Consider the following 27,088-nt stretch of genomic DNA (forward strand, 5'->3'; position numbering starts at 1 on the left):
AGGGCTGTCGATTTAACGTGTTAAATAAGTGTGAATAATTATATAAAAAATTTTGCGTTAAAAAAATATATGCTCTCATTTCACTTTATGTCACCAACTGGCTCATATTACACACAAAAATGGTCTTTGTCTCCACCTGCTAGATAAAATATGTAATGTCACAAAATGAAATGTAAAGAGACAGATCTGCACTACTCTTACATTTTAGTTTAGAACGGCACAAACACAAGCGGAGTGATACACAAACAGTGAAGTAGAAACAGAACTAACTGTGTGTGTGTGTGTGTGTGTGTGTGTGTGTGTGTGTGTGTGTGTGTGTATATATATATATATATATATATATATATATATATATATATATATATATATATATATATATATATAGCATTTATTTAAAATATAACTATGTATTTATTTCATCATTATATATTGAATTATTGTTATTTGAGGGGCTCTCTCATCAAAATGTATATATACAATTAATTGTGATTTAATTCTGTTAATTTATTGGCACACCATATAATTCATTTGATTAGAATCTGTAATCAATTGATAGCCCTACTTTTAATACATTGTAGATGATTGAATGAGGACATATTTTGTTTGTGTAAGCAGCTGGGACATTTTAAAATAAGATTGTCCACAGTATTTCAGTCTTATGGTTAAAAGTCCAGCGTAATGCATCAATCTTTTTTTTTTTTATTGATGCAAATTTTTTTTTAAAATGTTATTCAATTTGGACTCTTGTACTTTTTATGTCTGTGCCCACAGTTAGTTATTAGCTTTTTCCACCATTTTGGTATCGGCTAAATCTAATATCGGTCAATGGTAACCCACAATGAACCCACAATGAATAATGTATATTTTTACAGCATTTATTCATGTTTGTTAATGTTAGTTGATAAAAATACACTTGTTCATTTTAGTTCATAGTGCATTAACTAGTTAACACATACAACTTTTGATTTTAAAAATGTATATCTGAAATTAACATTAATCAAGATTAATAAATACTTTAATTTGCATTTTGTTGAATGAAGTGAAAGAAATTACAGCTGCAGTTTTTAACATCTGTTTTACTCAAAATTGACGATCGCCTGTTTAGTCTTTAATTGAAGGAATATTTAACACAAGCTCAATTGACAACATTTGTGGCATAATGTTGACTACCAAAAAAATTATTTTGATTCATCCCTCTTTTTTCTTTTCTTTTTTATTATTCAAAAATCTGAGTTACAATGGAAGTCAATGGGGACCAATATGTAAACATTAAAATTCTCACGGTTTCAAAAATATAGCCACGAGACGTAAACAACATCCATGTTAACATGATTTTATTGTGATCAAATCACTTACTAACCTTTTCTGTTACATCCAAGAATACTACTTGTAAACCCTGTAAGCCTAAAATAACTGTATAAGTGATGATTTAAACAACATTCCAGCTCAAATATTTTTTTATGATTTTTTTTTTCCCTAGAAGGGTTGATAGAATAGATAGGGTTAATAGAAGTTTTAACTGAAGAATGAATTTAAGTGCCAATATAAAATTATAAGCTTCATTTCTCAAAAAATTTACCCCATTGACTTCCATTGTAAGTGCCTCACCATATCCTCGATTTTTGCATCTTTTTTATTTTTTTAAGAAAATGATGGATGAGTTCAAATAATTTTTTTTACAAATCAACATAATGCTACAAATGCTGTTGAATGAGCCTAACTTGTTTTGAACCCAAAATATTCCTTTTAAATTATTTCCTCTGTCTTCATTTAATAAAAAACTAATAAAAATAAATAATAATAAGATCTTTCAGCATGGGAAAGTAGAGTGACAAAGTAGAGGGCGACAGGGAATGGGTTTGGCACATGACACAAGCCGGATTCGAAACCATGCTCCCATGAGCAAAACTCCCCTTATGTGTTGTGAGCAACTCTGATCATACCCTTGTTTTTTTCAGAGGTACAGGGGAGCTCTTAGGCCATGCACAGTGTTTCATTCGGTGCAGTGAGACAGCTCAATTTTAAAGTGAATAAGTCAGTTCCATTACCCCATAAACACTCTATGAAATATTCATACTCTGTCTCAGATTATCTCAGACCTAAGTTGGTAGGTCAGGAGATAAAATACAGCACATGGGCTGAGACTGCAGTGTGTCCCTATGTCTCTTCAAGACGCACATCACATACACCTCTGTCTCTCACACACCAACAGCCGTCCAAACAATTTAATTCACACTCTCAAGTCCTTTGAAAAGGATGTCTATTCTTACTTCAACACTTCTTGTTTGCCTTTGCTGCCTATTGGGGGGCGCGCTTACTATAAAAACAAAAAGCCTGGAGTAAAGCATCTGACTTTGTGAAGGTCTAATTTTTCAATGCATTTCAACAAAGGCCAAGCAGTGTTGCCAATTCCCTCTGGATCTGGCGACTCATTTTGTGTGATGAGGTGTTGCGCCGCAGCTACAGAAGCAGATGCATTATTTATAAAACTACTCTCCTGACTGATCAAACACCAACACGCAATATTTATTTGAGCCGCTGGACTTTGTGTGTGACACTGCTTGTATATTATTCCTGATGCACAGTAATGAGGATGAACTCTGGGACAGTCCAACAATATGATACAAATTATAATTCTTTCCCATCTTGCTTATATATTCATGATAATTATTGGATGACTTCACTTGAATGAGCTGTATGTGAGTATGCATGTATTTGTATTGCATGTTAAACAGCGTTTTTCTAAAAGGGTCGTTCACACAACACAATGAAGTGAAGACGTCCCATACAGGACGCTTAATGTCCCAGATTTTACTGGCGAGACAAAGCAAATGTTATTCAAACAAGTTTATTTTTCTATATTTTAGTTTATTATTTTTTTTAAACAGAGTTAAATGTTGGATTTTGCTGTACCAATCTTATGTACCTACTGCTTGTCCATAAACATTCAAGTGTCTTATATCCTACGCCTTTGCCTCTAAGTAAGTGTGCAGCCATGTAATTGGTAGCCAATTGGTATTTTGAAAGACTTGCGTGTAATCACCGTCTCCACACTGTCTTTTCTCCAGTCGCTGAATTCCGAGCAGAGCTCTTTGATCCTGTGTGAAATGCTGATTGAGACAGTATATGGCGAGCGAGGACAGGTCCTTAAGTCTAGGGAGTGGAAAGTCTTTCTCTTCAGTGACATGCTCATCTGTGCCAACATCAATGTCAAGTACGTGTCCTAGACAAGGTCAATTGACATTCTCCGTGTCCCTCCATCCCCCTTAAGGCTGCTCTGACAGATTGCCGCTCATCAGATGGTCTAAATATGGAGTGGAGCCTCCTAAACATTTCTGAAGCATTACAGTGATGTTACCCCAAAATGATGAAGTGAACAAGCAGGGGTTGGGTACTGATGGTTATGGCACAGAGCACAGTTAGGCAGAGTCAAATGGGCCATCATTATCTGGGAACAAATGGCAGGGTGTTTAGCTACAGAAATGGGAATTATCCCCATAGATCACAGGCATAAAGGGCTTCTCTGTTCCACTCAAATAGATTATCTATGACAGCCCCATTGATCACATCTCAGCAGTGCAAAAGGTAAACAGCAAAGTGAATAAGCTTGTGATGATGCTGAACTCCTCAGCAAGTCTCTGTTCTTCTAAATCATAACTCGACACACCCTTTAGAAGATCTTAATGAGGTGATACCAGTGCGTTACAAGAAAACATGCATAGTAATGTTTCATACTTAAAGCTGGGGGTCCTGCTCTCCTCAACACGCCCTAAGATGATCAGTCCTGGTCTTTGCTTCCTTTCATGACTATGCAAAAGTTTTCTTTAGTCTCAATGGATCTTACATTTATTGAGAAATTTGATCACATTGATATTCATGTCACCACCAGGGGGCCCTCTGACATCAGTAGTCTAGTGCTGGTGGGGCCCAAGTACACCATGAAGTGGTGTGCCCCTCTACAAGCAGGTCCAGGTAGTCGAGGTGGGCCAAGACGGCTTCCAAAGCAAGGAGGCGCTACATCACCTTTGAGGCATTAAGCGTCCATGTTGCTCTTCCAGACCAAGTAATGGCAACACTGTTAGTGCTGGTCACCCCCACTCTTACCCACATTTTACAGTCATGGTAGTCAACACTTGGATGTTGTCATCATATAAAATATATAAATGCATTTGAGATGTCAATTTTCAATAGTATTTACGGTAATGCTCAGTATTGCTATACAGTTATAGAGGAAAGGAAACAGCAAACATATGTAAAGAATCAATATAACAACAAAGACATTAATATAAATCTGATTATAGGCTACTTTATGTAACGAGTGAAGCATCAGCACTTGAGTAAAAAAAAAAAACAGTTTCTGTGCTCTCACTCAAACATGTGCACTCATATGGCACTTTTCCACTGCACGTTACGGTTCGACTCAACTCGCCTCAACTGTACTCGCTTTACATTTCGGAGCTTGCATTTCCAATGCAGTTTAATGCCTCCTCAACGTGGGCGGGATTATAGGCTGATCGTCATAGTTGCGCCGCCTCTACTGTCGTGACATCATCTTAAACACGACACAAACTGACCAAAACAATAACTCGACCACTAGCTGTTAGCTGCTAGCTCATTGTGCTGCATAAAGCAGTTGTTGCATTGTGATCTTACACAGGTGTAACAGTTAAATTGGCCTGGTTGTTTTAGAAACAAGCTTCCAGTAGCTGGTCAACTAAATAAAGTGAAGCTTTCAAGCAGAGTATAGAGTTAACATAACAAAACATACCATCCTCCATCGTGGATCAACGGCAGTCCAGGGCACTCCCATCCCATTGCTCGCCGGTTTAGATGGCGTCCATTTGGTCGAACCACTTCCACTTTTCCTTGATGGTTCTGTAGTCACTTTTAAGTGTTTTAACTTTTCCCTACACAGTTGGTAGGTCCGGTGGTAGCCGTGTGCGGTCAACAGCTGATACACTTCCTGAGAGACTTTTTCGTTTCTCTCATCGCTAATGAGTGGACTGTCTGCACCTCGTTTATTGAACATGGCATGGTTTTGCGCACAGCCCTTTCTTTTTTCACAATTCGAAAGTCTCGTAAACAAATTATACTGTTAGCGCTGTAGCTAACTTTAAAACTAGCGGGTTGATGTCGCGTATCGGAAATCCAGTGATGCTGGTAGGGACGATTTTCCCTGACCAATCAGTGATCTGCAGGAATTTTACATCATATCGTCTGCACCACAGTATGTATCACAAGATCTTTCAACATTTAATCATGTGCAGGATATGAATAAGATATCTCTAAAATCAATTTTTTACTAGTTAAATGTTAATTCTTTATTGAAGTAATGAAATTACTACTAGTAAAAATACATTTTCACTATAGTTAAAACTTGACAAAAATAATGTAATTATTAGTGGAAATACCCATTCTTGATATCAAAAATGGAATTAAATAGTAAAACGCATAATTACTGATATCTGTTACTGCATTTTTATATGTGGAATTTCGCATTTACTGTATCTGTCATTTGCTCCTGTTCAAAACACAAGTACAGATACCTATAATGGATTTCTTACTAGTTGAAATTCCACCCAACTTACTATTCAAATATTTTGATATCAATTTAAAATGTTTACTAGTGGTAGCCAGCTTCTACATGATGTGCAGAGTGGCCTTAAGAGACGCACTAGCGACTGAGGCTAGAAGCCATGGCTTTTATAACCTCCTTGCTTGTGGGTCCAACTCCGCTCAGAGTGTGTACATTTACATTGGTGCATTTGGCAGATGCTTTTATCTACTTTCATGGTCAAGGACACAATACTATGATGGCTGCGGGGATCGAACCAGCAACCTTCTGATTACCAGTTCTGTGCTTTAGCCCAGTACACACTTGTATTGAACCCAGACATAATTACAAATATTAAACATTATTATTTTCACTAGTAGCAATTCCATTCCATCCAATCATGGCCAGTCATGTTAAAATAAAATCATACTTTATTATAGAAGTTTGTGGTAAGGACGAAGCTGGGGCCGGCTTGAAAAAACACGTAGATATTTATTGTTGCACTTTTCAGCCGTACACAATAACACACTGCTTCACACTACATTATGCAAAAGCATTCACTAAATGCTTCACTAAACATAACTCTGATGGCTTTTCAACTCAACACCACACACAGCTTTGTGTGTCTCTCTCTCGTCTGCCGCTGTCTCCTCTCCTTAAATACTCCCGCCGCCCCTCACTGGAACACGAGACCGGTTTGGCACACAGGCCAATTCACCACTTATCTTCCCGAACTAGCTCTGCCCAGACACCGATCAGCCTGCCCAGCTCAACACGATAAACAATTCTGAATCTATGCACTGATTATCATTGTCCCATGTCTGCCATACATGTTGAGTAGTCTATACATCCTCTGCAGCCTGAAACTGAACATCTGATTCAATTTTAGGAATGAATGCACTTAGCTGCATAGAGAGATACAGGATGCTCCCTTGCTCCTTTTATTATAATTTGTTGACTTGCATGTAACCTCCAGTGCGCTGTCTGTCTGTAACAGTTCGAAATGCACCTTATTTTCATCCTGTCTCCATATAAAGCCTCTGAAAGCATTTGTTTTTTTTTCAGCTTTTGGATGAACCCATTGATTCACAAAGTGATAATGCACAGTACATATAGGCTTTCTAAGGAAATAATGGTGTACATTGTGTTTAGCAGCGCAACATTTTATGGTAAATCGCTCAAATTAAAAAAATGGCATATCGGATGAAACTAGTCAACAGGTTTCAATGTAAAGACTTAATTAGGTTTCTTAGCACATGTAGTTTTGTTGGCGTTTCCCCCAAAGACAAACTCCGCTGTGATCAGCGCCATGTTGTTTGGTCACATGACTCTTTACTGACAGCATGGAGTCTCCTGAACTGAGATCAGTCAGTTTAAATGAATTTAAATTATGCAGTGCATAAAGCGAAACTAAAATACAACGTCCACGCATGTCTGCGTGGGGTCGCATAAGGTTAACATAAAATTGACTTGTTATGCTTTGCTGTAAAATATTTTATTGGCTTGAAATGGCTCTGTGCGAGTACAATCACTCAAGTAATCCAGTCATGGTAAAGTCATGGTGAAGCCATAGAAATTAATTGGACAAAATGTGTGGAAACCCTTATTCTTAAAGATCTGATAACATGCACGCTTCATTGCAAGTCCTCGAAACATTGTGCATTAATTGACCGTTGTCTTGTGATTAATGCACCTTTTTATGGTCTCCACAGATGGGTTTATCTCAGCTAGAGATAGAGAAGAACAACACAGCCAGAGCAATCTTATTTCACTCACTGCTAGACCACAAACATATTTAGTGTGCTGTCATCAATCTAGGCAGATTATTTCCCCTTCTCCCCCAATCAGAGGAAGTGACGTGAAAAGGTTGGAATCAGGGCAGAACAGTTTTGGCTGTTTATGCTTTTTGGTTCCCACCTGAAATATTAATGGTGTTGTCTGTGGAACATCCATGTAGCATTGTGCACACCTTACTCCTAATCCTAAACCTAACCCTAGCCCTAAACCTACTTGTACCACAAACTCAGTAGCAGCAAATGTGAATCTTGTGAGAATTTTGCAGAACAACATGTTCCATTAGGAAGACTCGCAGACTTGAGTTAAATTTAAGATGACATTTATTTGATGAATATAAAACAAAGGTTATATCTCTCTTTGGCATAAGCCCCATATGGTGGTCCGAAGAATTTGTACTCGGAACCGTAATATCCTGCTGGTGAGAGGAGGCAGGGGCGAGGAGCCTACCCCCGTGCAGGACGGGACTCAACTGGTGGTGATGGGGTGGTCGAGGTTGCTGTGTTAGCACACTGAAACAACAATGTGATAGATTGTGAGCAGACTTATAAAGCTATGGCTTACATGTGATTGGCTAGGGATTACCCAACTAATGCTACGATGATGTACAGCTGCTAGTCTTCCCGCTACAACTACACTGTACATTGCATTGGATGTATTATAATATTAGTACAGTACATAGTAGTTAAAGACACCTGAAATAAAGTTGGACTAAATAATATACTTTGTTGTAAAAAAATGCTTTTCATATCTATTGCTGTTGATTTCAAAGGCTGTGCATACAATCAAACATTATTTTTGGCACCAGTGCTGATCAGTAACTTAAGTACAAATAACAAAGATGTCAGCTGAACTACATTTCTCAGTAGTGATGTAGTAGCTTCACTAGTTTTTAAATCAAGTTATTTTATTTTCAGTAGCTCAGCTATTATATTAATTAGGTAGCATGGTAGCGTTGACACACGTCAGCATTTTCAAGCCAATGTTCACTGTCTGCGGTTTGGAATCAGAGCTAAAGATGTCTGATTCACAAATTAATCACTCTTAAAGGTATAGTTCACCCAAAAATGAAAATGATTTTCTGCTGAACACAAACGAAGATTTTTAGACAAAACATCTCAGCTCTGTAGGTCCTTACAATGCAAATGAATGGTGGCCTGAACTGTAAAGGTCCAAAAAGCACATTAAGGCAGCAGAAAAGTAATCTATAGGATTCCAGTGGTTAAATCCATATCTTCAGAAGTGATAGGATATGTGTGGGTGAGTAACAGATCAATATTTAAGTCCTTTTTAACGATACATTTTCCTCCTCGTCCAGTAGGTGGTGATATGCACAAAGCATATGAACTGCCAAAACAAAAGAAGAAGATTGTGAAAGAGAAGTGGGGATTGATCATTAAAAATACTTTTTTTTTTCTTTTCTTTTTTCTTATTGATCTTTTTCACACATCGCTTCTAAAGATATAGATTTAACCACTGGATTCTTATGGATTGCTTTCACGTTGCCTTTATGTGCTTTTTGCTTGCATTGTATGGACCTACAGAACTGAGATATTCTTCTAAAAATGTTAGTTTGTTTTCAGCAGAAGAAAGAAAGTCATACACATCTGTGATGGCATGAGGGTGAGTAAATTATGAGATTAGGAGAAAATTATTTTCAGTTTAGGGGGAACTATCCGTTTAAATGCTGTTTACTATCAGTTTTTATATTCAACCCATGTCATGCTAATAACTTTGCACATTGTTTGTGCCTATGCTGTTCCTAGTTATATTATATAACATACACTTGATGTATAATGTAAGTTCTGTTTCCTGTCAAATCCAGTTCAGAACCACTTCTTTTTACCTCCATCCTATCTACTTGTTCTTTCCCTTCCTCCCTGTACTTCTACCTCTGTTTATGTTGGTTGCACACACTTTTATAACACCAAGCTGCCACTTTAATCACCATTTTCCAGACACCTTTTCTGTAGTCTGCTTCGTTGTTTTCAAATGTGTCCTTTCCCTCATCTTCAGCTATTTATAGCCCCTCACAGACACAACCCTGTTTTGCCTGGCCCCGCGTCACATCTCTCCTCCCATGTGATGTCACTCTGTGGGGCTCTTTGCCCAAATCATATTCAGTGCTCCCACAGCTCACCTCAAAATGGACTCATTTTTCATCTCCTCTAGGCCACAGTGCCCTAATTTATTGATGGAAAAGGCCAGCCTTCTGGCAAGCATCAGACCCGTTGCGCCACCACTATAAAGCAGAATAAAGATGTAAAGATACAGTTTTTCTTTCTCTCTTGCCCTCAGCCTGACTGTTGCTGTTACGCCCAGAGTATGCTTAGTTTATTCGCATGCCATTACTGTATGTCTCACGCATGGTGGCATGTTCTAACTTTAAAAGTATATTGACTGTGAACACGTACGGACAGGTTTGATATGTGCACAGGTTCGAAAATTAACCCAACCCTAACCCAAGGGTGCATTCAGCTTAATTTTTTTTCACCACAAAATGTAGTCAAAAATAGTCCACTACAAATAACTAATTACTTATATAACATTGTAATCAGATTCATTTATTGAAGTAATCAAATTGCAAATGTCTTTATTTTTAAGATACTTTGTAAAAACAAAAAAGTTTCAGTAAAATTGTTTTAGACTCAACAAATTCAAAAGACAGTGTTTAATAAATAAATGTATAGTATGTGAAGTGCCAGCGCATTAGTGAATTGTGCTGCTCTGTTGATAAAAAGTCTGTGTCTCGTTTCGAAGGCTGCGTTGCGTGCTAGGTAGGATGCGTCCTTTGGCAGCAGTATTCAGAGTGTCCTCCTTGAAACAAACCTTGTTTAAATGAGATGGCCTTCATAGGACAAACGGAAACGAAATGTAACATGGTTGCTATGACAGCACGCCACTCTTTAACATGCGTGAACACTTTGAGTGAGAAGGGAACAAAGTCCCTCTGGAAGGGAATGCATGAGGTACATTATAGGAGAGTTATAATGATGTAAAGACAAAAGAAAATAGATTTTATAGGTGTACTTTTAGTCTACCACTTTATTTTAATTATATACTGTATATTATAAGTGAACCAAACTATTGAGCATCTACATCTGAGATGCTGTTCTTGAGTAGCGCTCAAATATTCCACACTACTGTGAAGGCTAAAAATAGCCGCGAGTGCATCACCAGCCTGTGCATGAGTATGGCTGTGTCTCGTTTGGTCCTTCGAAAGTCGCATTTTCCGAAAAGTGAGTGGGAGACTTTGAATGTAGAAAAGTAATCCATATGACTCCAGTGTTTAAATCTATATCTTCAGAAGTGATATGATAGATGTGGGTGAGAAACGGATCTATATTTAACGGATCTATATCTCGATTCACATGCTTCATGCATATCACCACCTACTGGGAAGGGAGGATTATTTACATGATTCTTATTGGAAAGCAAGACAAATATACTGATTAAGAGTGGGATTTTTCGCAGCCTGCTAAATATTGTATGTGAAAACACACTGATTTCTTGAACGAGGATTCCAACTTTTAGATGTCCCTCTGGCTAGAGCTTTGTTGACCTGTATTGTGTCTGCATAGGCCTCCACTGGCCATAGTCCAGCCTGTGTTTGTGTGCATATGACCATGTGTGTGTGAGAAAGAGAGATAGACTAGTTGAAACAGCAGATTACTGTGCCCAGCACACCAACTGGATTAGTTTGGATTACAAGTCAGCACATTCACCTGAGGCCAACGTGGGCCACGAGCCCACAAACATGTAGGCCTGCCTGAGGCCTTGCGACAGCAAACAGGAGAGCGCGATGACTCTGCCAGCTTGTGCTGTAGGGCCTCACGGTGCCTTTTTTATTCAAATGTGCCTGCTATTGATCAAGCCGTGCCAGTGACAGATGTGTCTGTGGTTGTGTGTGTTGAAGAGCCTATTAAATTTCTAAAGGTTAGAGAGAGAGAGAGAGGTGGATGGAAAACTAGATTGACATGCAATTCCTCTTTCTCTTCTCTCTCTACAGCTGTGTGAGGCTAAGAGTTATAGACTGAGATGTAGAGAGAAAGATAAGTCCCTTCTAGCAGTTATTGGAGAATTAGGTTGAGCTAGGGGTCAACAATTGCCAGCACCCTCCCATTCTGCACACAGGTCATCCGATTATGTAGAGGTGGTGATAGGCCAGACAGTCCTGCGGCCGCCGTGTACAGCTCCGGGATTTAATTACAGTCCACATTCCAGGACTTTCTGTCGGCAGATTCACCCCGGCTATCGATTCTGCTGGCGAAGACCGGAGACCACAAATAGGGGCTGGGGGTCTAAATCGATAGTACATTTCACGTCTAACAAGACACCTGCATTCGTTTCGTCATCTCTAAAGGACTTCATATTTCCAAATAGCTTCATTTTTATACTCCCTTTCCCTGTTCTGTTAGCCTCTGTGGCTACACAACATACAACAATGGGGGATCGATCACTCTTCTGCATTGATCCTTTTTGTTAGTGGTGCTATGGTAGAGTATTGATAAATGAAAGTTTTGTCATCGGCCAAACTCTTTAAAAGTTAAGGCCTTTGATTGTGTTTGGATGCATTTGCATTAGGGGAAGTTTTCAGAGGAAGACCAAGTTTAGAGAGCACAATGGGTATGTATTTCTCTTTAAAGTTTACTGAGGTCAGGTATCATTCTTAAATGCACCTTATATATCATTATAGACCACTATAGCAGCCACAGAGCAATTATTCGAAATGGAGGAGTGTGCATTGTACTGGAGATGTTAGTGTTATTTTTTTAGAATTCATGGTGTAACCGAGCCTTCCTGACTCAATTAGATTTTTGAATGATTCAGCACCTTCTTGAAGCACATTTGCTCCGAAATACCATCTCAGCTATCAAGAACCCTGTGGTGTAAGGGCTTTATGCACTCCAGGGTTCATGTGCTGATAAAACCTGGTGTGAAATTCCAATACTGCATTGGATAAGTAAAGCTGGTTATTTATTTGATTGACAGGAAATGCCATTCTGGGTCCACCCCGTCTGTATCAGGAACTGCAGGAGTTGCAGCATGACATATTAGTGGTGGAACAGGTCACCCTGCTGATGGGGACTTTACAGGGAATATACCAGGTAAACAATGTTCACTACCACATTTATATGTACGCAAAAGCACGCACACACACACACCAAAACCAACACCACCAACAAAAACAACACCACCACCACCACCACCACAAACAACAACACGACCACCACCAACAACCACACCAAAGACACCACCACCACCACCAACATCAACACAAAAACACAACAACAACAACAACACAAAAAACACAACACCACCACAACAACAACAACACTCTCATTTTACAGACCACCACACAAAAATAAATTAATCAATAATTAAAAATGTATCCAGTATTTCAAAAGTAATACTGTATATGTTTACAATCTCACAATGAACCTAATAAAAAAAGAAATAATAATTGCCCAAAATTTATAAGCATGTAATTCTGGTTCTGTTTGCTCTCTCTCCCTGCAAAAAGTCTTATTTCATTCCACTAGAATAGCAGCTAGTACTAGAAAATATACAGATCTGAAATGTAGGTGGCACTCCAACGCACCATAGACATTTTAGACATTGCCTCCGACCAGGCAATTTTGTATGGCATGCATGTGCCCCAATGTTTTGAATGCCCATGAATGGACTAAAAGCTCAGTCTAAAGATCCTCAGCTTTGCTTTGATATATAATCACTCTTTGATCACTCTTTATATTAGGTGGCCTTAACTACTATGTACTCACATTAAATGCATACAAGGCTATGTGTTTACTGTGTAACTACATGTTGTTCTGCAAAATTCTCACATTTGCTGCTGTTGAGGTACGGGTATGTTTAGGAGTAAGGGTAGGGTTAGGATTAGAGGTTAAAGTTAGGTTATGGGATAAGGGTTGGGTTAGGGTTAGGATTTGGGGAAAAGTTAACAGTGTAACTACAAATGTAATTAAATGTAAGTACTTTAAATGTAATTTATGCAACATGTATGCACATAATGAGTACATTGTATCAAATTGTCAAGTACATAGTTGTTAAAGCCACCTAATATAAAATGGGTCCACATATTTTGCCAAGGACTTTTTAATCATGATTTTCTACTGGACTTCAACTTTTTTATATATAACCTTGGAGATTATTTAACCAAGCATGCTCACAGACAAGTAAACAATGGCTCATTTAAAAGTAAACAGCCTGAGGTAAGAGTTGATTTGGGCTATTTGGGGCTTACAGAAGCAGTAATAAGGGCAGACATAAGCCATTTGTCTTTGTTGTCTTACAGGGATCATATTTCACTTAGTGATTCTTTATGATCTAATCATTCAAATGGTGTTGTTAGAGCAACAAATTAACTGTAACAACCACATTTCTGAGAATGAGTGCTATTTAAGTGCTTTAAGAACCCTTTAACCCCCCCCCCCACACACACACACACTCACTTTTTTTTCACAAAACCATTTGATTGAACAAATGGTTTTATCCTTCATGAAAAAAACTAAAAAGAACAAAGGGAAAGATCAAGGTGGAATAAGCAACATACCGAAAGCAGTATTTATACACATATGCTGGAGCCATCTTGGGAGGAAAGCCTTTCGGGGTTTTCACCGTAATCAAATTGTGATCAAAGTCCAGCAACCAAAGGCATAGATCATCAATTGATTATCACGACATCCGCTTGATAGTTGGATGACAACATGGGGAAACACTTCATGGTGTGATCCCCAGTAAGAGTTCAGATGGGAGATAGCTCTCAAAACAAGACAGCTCCCATGATGCCTTGACAGCTACTAAACCACTACCAAAACCAGCTAGAATGGTTCTTTACCTCAAAGTGCTCTTTGGAAACAGTAGTAGAGCTTTGTTTTGCTCTATTTCCTGATCACAACCATGCTATTGGCCTCACTCCAAATGATTTATTCTTTCCCACAATCCATTTGAAACAGAAGTATGCAATAGATTTGCATGCCTCATTGATTTTGAAAATACGTTCCAATTGGATATGACTTTTGAGTGGAGTGAATTTTTTTGTTCATAAAAGAAAATACAAGGAGGCCAAAACCATAGCTACCATAACAACAAACTATGATGAGTATGTTTGTGGTGTGGGTCACATTTCTCCACCTTTATTTTGTTTGTAGAATCGGAACACCACAATAGCACAGGACTGGTGTTTAGCTCTGCAAAGGCTGATCCGCATCAAAGAGGGCCGAATTCAGAGTGCCAACAAGTTCAAATTACGATTGCAAGTCCCTGGCAGACCAGACAAGTGAGTAAATGTGATAAAACTTTTGCTCTTATGTACTCAACAAAATGCAATTCTTCTCTTGACAGCAGTGTAAACCTCATCAACAAAATTGCTGAGCAAAAAATTAGTTGACATGGGTTTTCATTTCAATTAATAACAAAGACTCTAAATGGTTAATTACCTCACTCAAACGTGAGATTGATCAGCTATATCCACAACATAAACCGTTAATGGTATACAGTAACACTTTCTATGAAGCCCATATGATGATGTCATCAAGCCTTTTGACTGTTTACACTATACTGCTTTTGCATGACTGCACTTAAACGATTAACTTCTGCTGCGTTAAAATTGGATGTTGCTTATTTTAGCAACTTGCTTTATTTTAGCAATATTTTGGATGTTTGCATTATACTCTTTAGTATAACTATGAATAGGGGAAGTTTTATAATGTGTTATAACTGTAGTTACTTATTTATGAGAAGCTATGTATAAGAAGGTATGAAGGTATATATATTCCTTTACAATGCATTATAAACATGAACTTCATAGAATGTGTTACAGTGTAAATTGCATTGAGAATATGCTAAGAAAAAAGGAGCTAATACTTCAGTATATTCATTAAATGGTATTATTTCTCATGTTTTCAGGACAGTTTTCTCATGTTGTTTAATCTTACCAATCTTTATTATGTTTGATGCATGTTTAAAGAATTGTAAGTAGTTTATACATTTTTCAAAATGTTTGAATTTTTGGTTATTTGGTCGGTTAAAATTTGATAAATGTTTCTGTCAGTTTCCAAATTTTCGTCAAATAAAATATGCTATTTTGGTTCAATTTAAATCACATGCCGTTGACTCAAATTTATAAATTTGATTTGATGAAATACTGACAAAATTTAAGGTCAAAATACAACAATTTTGGCTAAAATAATATAAAGAAACTGTGAAAACTAACACTGCCCACAATGAAATCCAAACAATATCAGGGCTACAGGCTAAAAAAACTAAGGAGCCATTGGCTCCTAAACTGAAACATTTAAGAGCCAAATGGCAGTTTGGAAAGCCAAAGAAAAGACAGCTGATAACTCATTAATCTGGTGTTTAATAGTATAGTTCAGTGCGCAAATTTGCATTCCCCTTCTGTCTCATAAGTTTTCACACCCCTTTCAGAATTTATACAAATATTAGATTATGTGTATAATGAGCCAGTTAGGTGACGTGAAGTGAATCTGTGTCAGCCGTTTACATACAACAGCTCTTCGTGATTGCTTACACTTACTACACTACACTACTAAAGCTAGGAAATAGCTTTAAACGGCTTTAAACAAACAACTTCAGCATTATGGCTCATCACAGCTGAGAGACACAACAGACTGATTAATTACACAATGGGTGCTGCTAAAAATGGCAGAGGACATTGTGGTTCCTATAGTGATCAACACTTGTGCACCGGCTACCACGAAATAGGGGAAAACCCCCGCTTGGATGCAATTTTTTCACTGAGAAAGCTGATCTTCAGAAATCTGACAGCATCTCTGCTTGGGTGTGGCAACAGGTGATCACACACGCTCCATCTCTCTCTCTCTCTCTCTCTCTCTCTCTCTCTCTCTCTCTCTCTCTCTCACACACACACACACACACACACACACACACACACACACACCCTTGTTTATCCAATAACTTGGTAGAAAGAGCAAAAGTCGTGATACTATTTCTGAAGTGACATTTTTGAATTACTAATGGAGGCTTGGACGCATCATTTGGTTTGAACCAGCAATGGCAGATTCTGATCCATCATGTAAAAAAGTGGTTCCATGCACTAATGCATTTTTTATGTCTCCGTTTTTGAATTAAATTAAAATTTACTTGTTCATTGAACTGTTGTATATAAGCAATATCACACTCACAATTGTGCTATATGGCCCTACATCAGCTCTGCTGGGATTACCTACGACACTCAGCCTGCGGCCGAATCATAGGGCCATATCGCACTATTGCTCATATGATATTGCTTATATATATAATTTTTTTTATCCCATTAACAAAAAGACAGGTTGCTTATTGGCTTTTGAGATGTAAACAGGAAAATCGTATTTTTTCTCTAACACAAATCCCCTGAACAGGTGTTCGAGAGTGACACTGCAACATAATGGCTGAGGACATACATGGTAATGTTCATCTACAACAACGTTAAGATGATGAAGCAGCCTGGCGCCATGTTCATTTCCCCTAATGAATGTGCATTACCCGACTTTACTTGTAGGGCCCGTTAAAAGCCTGCTCCTCATCACATTTAATGAAGCTGAGCGGCAAATTACAAGCCTAATAGCATGATGGGAAATCATTAAGTGATAGCATTCAGATTCAGGAGCCCAAGGAATGCCAAAGGTACCGTTACACAGCCCTTTTTGTCTGGGATGTGCTACATTATAGCTAGTCATAGAGCTTATTCGATTCATTTGACTTAGTCTGTTAGCTGCTGTTTCCCATTCGTAGCTCCAATGTCATTTCTCTTTGATGTGGAGACAGGGCTTTAATGTACTCTTATTATGTCACATTAAGAGTCACTGAATGTAAATGTGTCAAGACGGAGGCTGCACATTTTTCACAGTGCGATGCACCTGAATATGCTTATCGTAATGATGCAGAGTGAGAGCGGAAACTTCACTCACAGAATCGTCCGTGGAAGGAAAGGAAATGAAGACCGGTTAGTGGAGGATGCATGTAAGAAAAGAGCTGAAGAGAAGAACATGAGAGGAAAATAGCAAAACAGCAATTGATGTTTCAAGCGGATAGTTCAATAAAAATGAAAATTCTGTAATCAGTTATTCACCCTCATGTCATTCCACAGCAAAATTACTTTCTTTTTTTTTGACAGGGGCTGTAAAGCTCTAAAATGACTTCTATCATGAGCTCTTTAACCTCATGCGACACCATGTCCACGTGCGTGGACTTTGTATTTTGGCTTTGCAACACGTAATTTATATGAATTTAAACCAACTGTATACTGTTCACGTGGCTTGTTGAGAGTGTTGCCACGGAGACATAGCACTTGGAGGCTTCACACCATCCACCATGGCATCCACGCTCAACTCAACACGCACCCCACCGAGAACTAACCGCATTATAGCGACCACGAGGAGGTTACCCCATGTGACTCTACCCTCCCTTGTAACCGGGCCAATTAGTTTGCTCAGGAGACCTGGCTGGAGTCACCCAGCACGCCCTAGGATTCGAACTCCAGGGGTGGTAGCCAGCGTCTTTACGACTGAACTACCCAGGACCCCCTGACTTTCCATAGCTTTTATTATTTAAAATTTCACAACTTAGTCCCGCTGTCACATACTGTATGTGGACATGCATTTTTAGGAAAACTATTTGCTATTTTTTGCATGTTTATTAGGTGCTACTAGTTACAAATTAAAAAGGGTAATTGAAAATGCACACAGCAGTCACGCTCTGGTCTCAGGAGGTGAAACACTTTGGATAGATGCAGGAGCTGAAAGGTTTGAGACTTCAATTTTGGTCTGTTCCTCACACATAGTTATCGTATGGCTTCAAAAGACTTGGGATATAGTGCTTGAGACGTAAGGACTCCTTTATGATACTTTTATGGTGCTTCTTTTGTGAATTTGAAGCTTGGCTGCCCAAGTCCTCATTCACTGTAATAATATGGGAAAAAATATCCAAAATAGTGTTCAAATATTTACCTTTCATGTTTCACAAAGAAAGAAAATTCATACAGGAGCAACATAAGGGTCAGCAAATAGTGACAGAAAAAAAATGTGTGCGCTCACTTGTCATAAACAACATGCCAACTTAAACATTTTAATCACAAAAACATCAAAGTCATTAATTTCAAATAGTAAAGCAACAAAGCTGTGTTAACTTAGATGAGGTACTGTATGAGGGACTGATTTTCTGCCTTGGCTCAACGAAAATACTCAGCAGAACGTTTAATCTCTGTGCACTTTCTCAATCTAATGTGACAGCCCAACTGCTCCAAAGCAGCACAGTCCCCCGCAGTCCTCCCGATATCTGTCAGTCGTCTACTCTTCAGACCTTCTTCAGCTGGCTCACATTCTGCTAAACCTGCAAGAGTAATCTGCTCAGTCAGATGTTCAGCGGAACCCCTGCCATGCTTCCAAAAACATGCCACACACTGTGAATTTTCCAACGGCCCCTTCAAACTGCTATGATGTCACAATGCATTGATTTCAGAAACAAATAAAGTACAGGGAGTGATTGCAATCTTTCTTTTCTTGCTCCCTTACTCTTGCCGACTACGCCATGTGAGTGGGCGATGCACGCATAGTGTACGCAGTGGCAAGGTTAAGAGGTTAGCTGCTAAAGTGGAACAGACACACGGCACAAAGCTTTGCATGTGGCCTGTGAAGTGAAGATAGAGAAACCTCTTTTTGAAGTAAGTGCAAGTCAGTAGCCAGGGGCAACAGTGCTTCTAAACGAACTGAAACAGTTCTGTGCTAGACGAGGTCTGGGTGTAATATGGGCTGTAGGCAGGGCTGGACATTTTCCCGGTGGGCCGATGCACTTTGGGGCCGATCAGGGGCGTACTGGCCATCGGGAGAACCAAGCGGGCCGGTGGGTCGGCCGCGAAACATGCCGAATGGGCCACGATAAGCTAAAATGAGCCGCTGCATTATGCAGAATGGATGACAAAACTGCGCCACGATATGCAGAGAAGGACAGCGAACACCACCACTGCAAAGAAAGGTAGTTGAAGTTCATTTAAGGTTATCTTTTTTCTATAACGCTCTTTGTCACACATACACAAATCTTTTCTCGCTATATCCACCCTTCTCTTTAACAAACACTTGCATACAGATGCAGGGAGAGACGCGGTCTCCAGCATGCATCCTTTGTTATCTATTTTTCACCCGCTGTTATTCTAGGAGCCTTTCTTACCATCAGACAACACCTCTCAGCAAGCAGCAAATGGGAAAGTGACACACGTGGAATTTGAAAGCGCTACCATTGAGGCCGATGCACATTTAAGAAATGGGATAATTAACATCACCCATTCACTTGCTGCAAACTTGCTGAAACGTATCCTGCCTGCTACATGTTGACAAAAAACAAGGCGTGCTGATTGAGAATGAAAAATTAATATTGTATGCACACAGATGGCTGAAACTGACAGAAGCGAGCCTTCAGGGATTCAGCAATAGAATATTGTTTTTCTTCTAGGGTTTGAGATCTATTTTATGCACTAAACAATATATGAATCGGATCCTTTATCCAACACAGAATACACTGTAATAGGTTTAGAAATATAAGAGAAATACCTTGAAAAACTCTCAAACCTCCTAACATATTTTAATAAACTGTCTGAAAGATATCAAATGCTGGTGTTACAGGAGGAGTGCAGGCATGAATCAGAAACAGCCAAATTTATATATATTGAACTACATATACATTTTATACACCTTTATAGATAATTCATTCATAATTTACATGTTTATTCGTTGTTTGTAATTATTATTTGTTTTGACATTACTGGCACCTATTTTTTGTGTTACTTTGATTTTTTTTTTCTTGTTGTTGTGTTTTGTGGTTTTTGTTTGATTTTGTCTGTTCATATTTTTTTTTGTGTGTTTTTGTTTTTTGGAGTTTGTGTTTGATTTTGTTGTGTTGCTTTGTTTATTTAGTTTTTTGTTATTGTGTTATGTTGCTTTGTTTTTGTGGATTTGCTTTGTGTTTTTTTGTATTAGATTTTTGTTTTATGTTTGGTTTTGGTATTTTTGTGTTTTGTTTTTTTGTTGCGTTTTTGTGGTTTTTGTTTGATTTTGTCTGTTCATATTTTTTTTGTGTGTGTTTTTGTTTTTTGGAGTTTGTGTTTGATTTTGTTGTGTTGCTTTGTTTATTTAGTTTTTTGTTATTGTGTTATGTTGCTTTGTTTTTGTGGATTTGCTTTGTGTTTTTTTGTATTAGATTTTTGTTTTATGTTTGGTTTTGGTGTTTGATTTTGTTTTGTTTCTGTTTAGTTTTTTTCCTATTTTTGTTGGGTTGTGTTGACTAGTTTTGGTTCTGTTTTTTTTTTTCTTTTTAGTGGTTTGTATTTGATTTTGTGTGTTCATTTGTTTTTTTTAATTTGTTTTGTGTCTTCTTTTGTGTTTGATTTAGTTGTGTTGCTTTTTTTATTTAGTTTTTTGTTGTGTTGTGTTGCTTTGTTTTAGTGTTGGGTTGTGTTATGTTTTTGTGGTTTGTGATTTTATTTTATTTTTTTTGTTGTTAATTAGTTGCTTGATTTTGTTTTGTTTTTGTTTGTTTTTTCATATTTGTGTTGTGTTGTGTTGCTTGGTTCTGGTTCTGTTTTTTCTTTTTCATTTTTGAGGTTTGTGTTTTGTTTTTTTGTTGTGTTTTTGTTTAATTTTGTTATTTTTGCTTTTTGTTTTCTCTTTTCTGACACAGCTGTGCATACTTTGTCAAGTATGCAAAAAATTACGCAAATAATGTACTTAGAAATTGAGGGGGAAAAAAAGTATGTAGGGCAGGTGAATTGATCTTGGACTAATGTGTGAAATCCTTTGGTCCAACGCCACTTCCTGCTTGATTTACATTCTGCTCCAATCAGCATACAGAAGAGCAGAGTGTCTTGTGCTGCATCCATTCCACCATCTGTCCTGTCATTCTGCATTAGTGTCACACACGTGCCACAGCTCTGACCTGCAGCCATAAATCAGTTTGTTCCTTGCTCTCTGCTCTGCCCTCTCAGCATGGGAGTCTGCCTTCTTTGCGGTTTCTTCGTTCAGGCTGCACAGACATGCACAACTCATACACCCTCTCACAGCCACCCAGCTTTTCAATCAGCCAGCGGGAGGAACCCAGGGCCGTTCTATTTATCGTGTTTAGACCGATGTGAGTGCTCGGCTTTATCCCAGGAATCAAATTAAGCATGGGAGCGCGTTTCCTTTGCTTTGAACAACCTGCCTTCCCACTATTCCAGTTTTTTTTTTTTTTTTGTGAAAGCTTTGTGCTGAGGGAGAGAAGTCTATGGGTTATTGTTGCATTTGCAATTCTGGGAAGGACAGCGACAACACCAGTATTTCAGCTTGAATTTGCTTTTTTATCTTTTCGAGTGACTTCAAAGACTTTATTTCATTCTTCTATATCTGTGTCTTTGCACTTCACACTTTTTCTGTCTATTTTCTGTTGCTCGCTCTCTGACTTGCTCGCTCTTCCTCGGGACGGGAATGAATGTCGAACAGGCAGAGGCTGCTGTTGTGACAGTAGCCAAGGCAGGTGTCATCCTTTTTTCCAGTCAATTACCTTCTAATGATATTTGAATGTGAATTGCCTTCCATGCCTATTCTTCACCATCTTTAGCAGGCGAAAGTTACAAATGAAGTCAATGTTTTATTTGTTTTTGTTTTTCTACAAGTTTTGAATGTGTACTTGACTGAAAGAAGTCCTGGGTAGCTGACTATGAATAAATCTAAGGTAGTATTGGGGAGTAGTTAACCAAAAACAGCAACACTAACAACTTAACTACATTTTAAGTAGCGTGACAGTAGTTCAGCTATTTTCACAATAGTGTAGCTTGTCCAGTACCAAGCTATATTTTCCAACAGTTAGCGCTATAGTTCAACAAAATGCTACATTTGTCTCATTGTATTGCAAACATAGCAATTGAGCAGAGGGAGTAATCAAACATGCTCACCCAGACCTGATTACTGCCAACTCTGTTTAATCAAATCAACACCTAAATAGAACCTTTTCAGCAGCATGAAGTTGGCTAAAAGGTCTCACCCAGTATACCAAGGTTGAAAGAAATTCCAGAAATAAGGAAAAAGGTGATTAAAATACATCAGCATTGGAAGGGATACAAAGCTATTGCAAAGGCTTTGGTACTCCAAAGATCCACAGTGAGAGACATTATCTCCAAATGGAGAAAACTTGGCACAATAGTGAACCTTCCAAGAAGTGGCCAACCTTCCAAAATACCTCCATGAGTACAGCAACGACTCATCCAGGAAGTCACAAAAAAGCCAAGTACAACATCCAAGGAACAGTAGGCCTTTCTAGCATCACTAAAGGTCACTGTTCATGACCTCACTGTAATAAAGAGACTGGGGAAAAAATGCCATCCATGGAAGTGTGGTGAGGCGAAAAACATTGCTAACCCAGAAGAACATTAAGGCTCGTCTGAATTTTTCCAAAACACATTGATGATCCTCAAACCTTTTGGAAGAATGTTTTGTGGACTGATGAGTCGAAAGTGGAACTGTTCTGAAGACAGGGGTCCCATTACATCTGGTGTAAATCAAACACAGATTTCCACAAAAAGAACATCATACCTATGTTCAAGCATGGTGGTGGTTGTGTGATGGTGTGGGGATGCTTTGCTGCTTCAGGGCGACTTTCCATAATTGAGGAAAACATGAATTGTGCTCTCTACCAGAAAACCCTAAAGGAGAACGTCCAGTAATCAGTCCATGAGTTGAAGCTCAAGCACAACTGGATTATGCAGCAAGACAATGATCCAAAGCATAGAAGTAAGTCAACCTCTAAATGGGTCAAAAGGAGCTAAATTAAAGTTTTGGAGTGGCCTAGTCAAAGTCCTGACTTGAACCCGACTGTGATGCTGTGGCAGGACCTTAAACGGGCAGTTCATGCTCGAAAAACCTCCAATGTGGTTGAACTAAAGCAGTTCTGCAAAGAATAGTGGGCCACAATTCCACCACAGCGTTGTGAAAGACCGATCTCCTGTTATCCGAAGCATTTGGTTGCAGTTGTTGCTGCTAAAGGTGGCACAATCAGCTATACATTTTAAGGGGGCAGTTCGTTTTTCACATGGGTGATATAGGTGTTGGATAACTTTTTTGTCCAATGTCCTTCAGCATCTCATATTAAAAAACTCCTCCCACCCAGAACCACACAGTGCTCAGTCATGCTCACTCATACCCCCCTTGTAAAATTGCATTGACACTGAAAAGATCTGGACCATTAACCTGGCAAAACACTTTGCCTCAGAATGCAGATCAACTCTTCAAGCTCTGCTCAGCTCTTGGCCTCGCCCTTTCCCCCCTTTCCCATGTAAACCTCCATATCACCACATCCACAAATCATGCATTCTCCCTGACCTTTGCTTTTTTGAATTCTTTGCTGCCTCTTGGATTTAAATAAGGAGAAAATCTCCTCTATCTTTTCCACTGTCTCCTTCACATTCCTGTAAGCACTGAATACATACAGCAATAAGACCAAGTACATGGTTGAATTGGAAAGAGTGGCAGCTGCTCTCCTTATGGCTCCTTGATGCACTGCAGCAAAAATATCTCCTCTTATTATTAATACTGATAATTAAGGTACCATCATGTTGTGCTGTGCTTTTACATCAGCACCAGGAACTTGAGTGGTGCACCTTCCTTAGAGAACGATTCCATGTTGGTTAAATCAATGTACCTTCATCTCACCATCTGTTGGGTGTTTTTCTCATTTAGGTCTGGGCGTCCTGTGAGCTTTACGGTGGTCTTCAACACTCCAAGCCCCCTCAGCAAGATCTCCTGGGTCAACTGGTTCCACCTGGCCAAGATAGCATTAAGTGAGTTCTGACTTTTATCCCCTATTAATACATGACAAACAGGATACCTGTTAATCTGTGACATATGGACTGTGATTAAGATATGTAGAGGAACCCGCTGAGTAAATTACAGCTACTAAACTAGGGGCATCAAACCAATAATTCAAGGTAAATAAATACAAATCAATTATGCTTAAACATTCACATGAATTTATTTAATTTGCTTGATATTTGTAACTGAGAACTAGTTCATGTTTGGAACCGGTTCTTGACTTTCGGTTTTGTTAATAATTTGATTCCTATAGATTGAGTGTGAGTCACTTGAGACGATTCTTTTTAGTGAATCTGACTTTCATGTTTGAGGCTGCTGACACTGACAGTAAATTAGGCAGGGTTGTTCATATGGTACGTAAGCCCTGAACCGCACTGTAAAACCAACATTTTATGAATGTTTTGTTTGTGTGCTGTCTCCGTGATTATATTCACATCTCCCGCTGAACGTGTAGATGCGCTTTGGAATGTGGAATAGCCTTTCTGTAGAATTTTAATAGTGGAATAATAATAATAATAATAATAATAATAATAATTAAAAAAAAAAGTTAATGAATAAGACATGTCTGCATTTTTTGGTCATAACATGTTTTTAATCTATAGAACCAGTTGGATTGCATTTATGCCTCTAAAAGGTCTGTGTAAACCCATCTTTTTCCAAGAATTGTATTACTTGTCAGTCTGATTTGTTAGATCTCCTCTGTTGAAATATGAAATCATTTGGCAAAAAAAAAAAAAAAAATGCTATGGAGATTTAAAGCAATAAAAGTAGCATTTTTTGTTCCCAAATATTGCAACCTAGTCTCATAAAATATTACTATATATAATAACAAAATGTTTGAAAACTGAGTTTTACGTGCTGCTTTCTATGGTGAAATGAACACTAGAGGCGCTACAGCAACTGTGTGTTTTTTCACTTTCACACAAATCACGGGTACTATGGCTGATTATGACTTTATAAACACAAATGATTCACTCACACACTGCTATACTATTATATCAAAAGACTTTTACACTAACGCATCATTTGAAAAACGTTATTATGTCGAATTTGCTTTTAAAACACTAATGGTTAGCTTTAGGTTAATGCTTCAGGTTAGGGAGGTACGTTTTACTCATTATAACCTCCATCTAATATTCACCTTAAAAACTTTGTCTAATTACAACATCATTTCACTCGCTTCGGTAAAAGGTGGATCTAAAAGGTGACATAGACGTCTCAGAGTCACGTATGTAATAATGACAACATGGACGGGTACAAGGAAAAATATTCAATACTCAATCATTTCCAAGTTTCCTCTGAATAAATATTACAGACTACAATACATTAATGCAGATTCGATGCTGGTGGCAGGCTGTATTTTAAATGAGTCTTCATGATTAATTGGTCTTCTTTTAAGCCTAACATAATTAGGCCTAATGTTTGGTTTCAGATGACTTGCTAAAGCTAGAGTTTTCCAGCTAAGAGCAGTGAGTGGTTTTCTTGATTCTTTTTAATATTATTGTTTGATTAAATATTCAGTATTTACCAATTTTATAATTATATGTAATCTAAAGGCCTTTGCTGAATGACATCAGTAAATTCTGTATTTTCCTTATTGTTTTACCCAACTCAGTCTTATAACGTACGTTTCCATCCAAGGATTTTTTGCGAAATATATTTAATCAAAATAAAGCTGATGGAAACGCACATTATCGCTAAAATGTCACAAATGTCGACATAATATTTTTCCGTTTAAAGCGCATAAACTCTATGTTGATATATGAAATGGCGCGAAAAACTGGTTTGGAAACACTTTTGTCGATAAAATTGGCATTAAGGCAAAAATGTAGTGTCACATGACAGAGTTTGCCCCAATCGTTAGTCTGTGTTAATCTTGACATCAGTATTGAATGGCAATTTATTGTACGTGATTATGATTGCTCTTTACGGCATATAGAGCCGATCTGCAAACGTGATACTTCCAGGAGTGCAACACAAATATCTCGTGCACGTTGAACAAATGAACGGCCGCTGTTTGCGATTAATTGAATCACAATATCCATCCGTTTATTTATTAAAGTTGCATTTCGGCAGTCACTGAATTAGCACACAATACAAAAATCATAATTTCTGTGCACAAAGATGTTTTAAATTAAAATTAAATCATCAGCGTTCTTTTTTTTTTATACTTACAGCCAAATTCTATTAAATTATTGTTTAGTCTACTTTTGAAAAAATTCCGGCAAAATCCCCTGTATTAAATTCAATAAATTACCAAATGAAAAAAACATTAATTTTAAAAAATAAAATACCAAATGAAAAAATAAATACATACATTTTTAGACCTATATATGCTTTTTCTTTTCACAAACTTAAATGAGCTTCACTCTGTTCTGTAGATGAATAAAGTCGGCTGAATGACTTTCTCAGAATTTTCTGCACTTTTTTTCAAGACTATAAACTATCAGAAATATTTGAGTTCACTTTCAGAAAACGAGCATTTGAACATTTTAAAAAGTTTAAATATTTTAAATCTAACCATCTTTAACTTTATCACATTTACTGCTTCTTTAGAACTATACATTTCCATTTTGAAGCTAAAATTAATTTGAGATGATAATCAAGTTCAGTTGGTCATTAAAAGTTGCTGGAGAAATATGCGGGACATAATGCAGTTGTGATGGCGATGCTTTTGATTAGATGATTGTTCAAAATATTGAATATCAGGAATGTATCTTCGGTAAACCTTGATATAACACTGCATCAGTTTATTGCTTTAATATCTGTACACACATCATACACACATCGACTGATGGTCCTTATACTGAGACAGAAAGTTTCCGCCAATACTTGGTGCAAGTTGCCAGCTTGAACAGGGCCATGA

At 38.0% G+C, this 27,088-nt stretch overlaps 1 pseudogene; it reads left to right on the forward strand.

Moving 5' to 3' along the window:
- The window catches only part of LOC127625754 (rho guanine nucleotide exchange factor 10-like protein), a 150,398-nt pseudogene that overhangs the window by 28,856 nt on the left and 94,454 nt on the right, over nt 1–27,088 (forward strand).

This window comes from Xyrauchen texanus, chromosome 32, assembly GCF_025860055.1.
Source record: "Xyrauchen texanus isolate HMW12.3.18 chromosome 32, RBS_HiC_50CHRs, whole genome shotgun sequence".
NCBI classification, from domain to species: Eukaryota; Metazoa; Chordata; class Actinopteri; order Cypriniformes; family Catostomidae; genus Xyrauchen; species Xyrauchen texanus.